General features: G+C 34.7%; 1 non-coding gene across 1 annotated transcript; it reads right to left on the bottom strand.

Annotated features, from left to right (window-relative positions):
- Window positions 1-2,528: 2,528 nt before the first annotated feature.
- LOC140854557 (small nucleolar RNA R71) lies at window positions 2,529-2,635 on the bottom strand. The gene has a single exon (XR_012137772.1). It is a non-coding gene; the product is annotated as a small nucleolar RNA R71 (small nucleolar RNA).
- Window positions 2,636-3,161: the final 526 nt, after the last annotated feature.

The raw sequence follows: 3,161 nt of genomic DNA, 5'->3' as shown, positions 1-3,161 counted from the left end.
CGGTCCACAGAGCCAGGGCACGGTCCACAAAAAACTTCACGCAGTCCACAAGTGCGACTCACAGTGAGAGAGGGGTTTTTGCACGATCCGATAGGCCAAAAGCAATCTATCAAGTGATCGGACGGTTAAGAACACTCCCGACTGTGTTTAGGATTTAAATTGCGTGATCCGACGGTTAGAACTTCATCAAAACCCAGATCCAATGGTTGACATTCGATCTGACTTTGATAAAGATTAAAACTATGATTTTTGATCAGATCTAGGTGGTTCAAGCTCTATCCGACAGCCAGGAATATTTCTAAAGAGATTAATACGATTTCTAAGGGTTTTAGGACTCCTTTTCCTACCAAAAAATTATGAAAAATTCATCTATAAATAGGAGGTCTAGGAATAAGCTTTGGGAGCAAAAAAATTGAGTAGAAAGTATAAAAAAATAGAAAAAAAAATTAAATAGTTTAGGGACCCAAAGAAAAGAAGGAGAAAAGCCGGTTCGCTCTACGAAGTACGATGGAAGATGGAGAGGTCATCAACCATCTTTCCGATGAGGCTTGGCTGATCAACTTCAGATTCTTGTTATAGTTTTATTTTTATTTTATTTTATTATTTCTTTTAAATTTTTTATACTTGAATTTTAATTTTAATTAATACAAAATTTATTTTTTGCACTTTAAATTTCTGTCTTTTATTTTTTGCACGTAGATGCTAGGATCTAATTAGTAGATCTTAGTATCAATTTATTTTTATACTTTTTAAATTTTTATTATTTATTTTTATTGCAAGTAGATGCTAGGATCTAGTTAGTAGATCTTAGTATCCAATTTATTTTTATATTTTTAATTTTTATTTTTTGACTTAAATTGCTTTCTCCAAAATTTTATTTTTTTTTGTAAAATCAAAGATTTCAAATCAAAATCCTACCTTCTCTGTGGATTCGACCTGACTCACTACTTTCTATATATTTTTAATTTTTATTGAAGTCGGAATTTGATTTATAATCATGGTGTCCTAATGACAGCATCGCGATCGTATCAATTTTTGGCACCGTTGTCGGGGAAGGCACCAATTTTAATGTTTATTTTTTTTGATTTTCTTATAACTATTGCTTACTAACTTTTTTTATATTTTTACAAAAAAAATTCAAAAATTCAAAAAAGAAAAGGAAGATAGAAAGCTTTCAAGTTGGTGAGATCAATCCTAACCCTAGCCTTAACTATTTTTTTTAGTATTAATTACTATTTTTTTAATTAACTTAAAATTCATCCACATAAACCTAATAAAAATTGCATGACAAGAGTAGAAACTTAATTTTTAAGAGCATTCATCATTGTAGATTTATTTTTGATGATCGCTGGAGACAAGGTAAGCTTTCAAGTTTTATTAGTTTCATGCATCTAATTTAGTTGCATAGAACTCCTTATTTGAAATTGGTTGTGCATATTAATCTCAAATCAATTTAAGGGCAACACCCATAACAAGATAAGATGGGAATTTTATCACCCTCCCTTATCCAAAAAACAACCAACCAACATCCCACATTAACCCAAATCTAACTAAAATCAAGTAGACATTGGCCCCTAGAATTAATCGAGTTCAGTTTTGAGTATTGTGGTCAAGTCAAGTGCAAAGTAAGTCCGAACTCACTCCTGAAACTAGTGTCTAAGGCAAGAGGTTATAAAAGCTCAGCCTAAGTGGATTTGTGGTTATTTAATTGGTTCTGTTAGCTTACCTGGCCAATTCAATTGGTGTCTAAGGCAAGCAATGGGGGGACCCCTACGATCTCACCTCTTACTTGGCTAGTTGAAGGAAGTGAGAACAAACTCAATTTGTATCTAGACTAAGCCACTCTACATCAAACTGTTAGGTCTAAGAAACCCATAGATGTCTAGGTTTAATTGTTTGCTAACTTGATTGTAATTAATACTAAACCACAACTAATTCTTCCCACCTTACGTATCTAGGTCTAGGGCTCTTTCTTTCTTCTCTCTCCTTTTTCTCTTAAAAAAAAAAAGAGACGAAACAAAAATAAAACTTGAATCATACATTAGGGTGTGCACTGGTATATGCAAGGTAGAAGATCTCTCTATCCTGACCTAGTTAAACCCAATCCTAAGATTGAACAGTTGATTCATATTAAACTTGAAAATCAGATGGCTGGAGATCCTAGAGAACCACCTAGGCAGATGAAGGAATATTTTATTCCTTCCACCTATAACCCATCGACTTGTATCCACTTACCTGATATCCCTGCAAGCCACTATGAGATCAAGTCGACCACAATCCAGATGCTTCCGTCTTTCTATGGAAATACTAATGAAGATCCTTACAAGCATCTGGATGAGTTCTTAGAAATTTGTTCTACGGTAAAAATTCAAAATTTTACTGATGATGCACTTAGATTGACCTTATTCCTCTTCTCACTTAAAGATAAAGCCAAGTACTGGCTTGGCACAATAGGGAGACCAATCTAAACTTGAGCTGAAATGCAGCACGAGTTTTCTAAGAAATTCTATCCCATAGGTCGAACCAACACCATGAGGCGAGCCATCACTAGATTTGCTCAGCTTTCAAGAGAACAAATTCATGAATCATGGGAGAGACTTAAGGAACTTCTTAGAAAATGCCCACACCATGGTCTATCTAAGTGGCAAATTGTTCAAGCTTTTTATGAGGGTTTAGGTGACCAATACAAATAGATGGTAGATGCATCTTGTGGGGGTGCATTCATGAGTAAAAGTGAGGATGAAGCCTACACTTTGTTTGAAACTTTGCGTGAAAATTCAATCAATCATGCTTCATTATCCTCTTATGAAAGATCAATCTCTCACCAAAAGCAGACAAAAATTTTTGAGATCAAGTAAACAGACTCTAGTCCTAAGACCGATTTGAACCTAATAGCCCGAAGATTAGATAAAATCGACCTTCTTTCCCAAAAATTTGATCAGTTCCTAGCATTAGGTCAACAATCTCTTGCATAATACACACCACCACCTAATTATCAGGAGATTTATTCTATCTGTGCTAGCCCGACCCATCATGTGAGCGAATGTCCCACAGCTGCATAGTTTCTACCTTTCATTCAAGAACAAGTTCAAGCTACTCAAGGTTACTCCAAATCTGTCAATGATCCATTCTCTAACACATATAATTCAAGCTGGAGGAAC

This window comes from Elaeis guineensis, unplaced genomic scaffold (assembly GCF_000442705.2).
Source record: "Elaeis guineensis isolate ETL-2024a unplaced genomic scaffold, EG11 Super_Scaffold_1000077, whole genome shotgun sequence".
In the NCBI taxonomy this organism is placed as follows: domain Eukaryota; kingdom Viridiplantae; phylum Streptophyta; class Magnoliopsida; order Arecales; family Arecaceae; genus Elaeis; species Elaeis guineensis.
The sequence above is the reverse complement of the archived record's forward strand: the minus strand, read 5'-3'. Positions and strand labels throughout refer to the sequence as shown.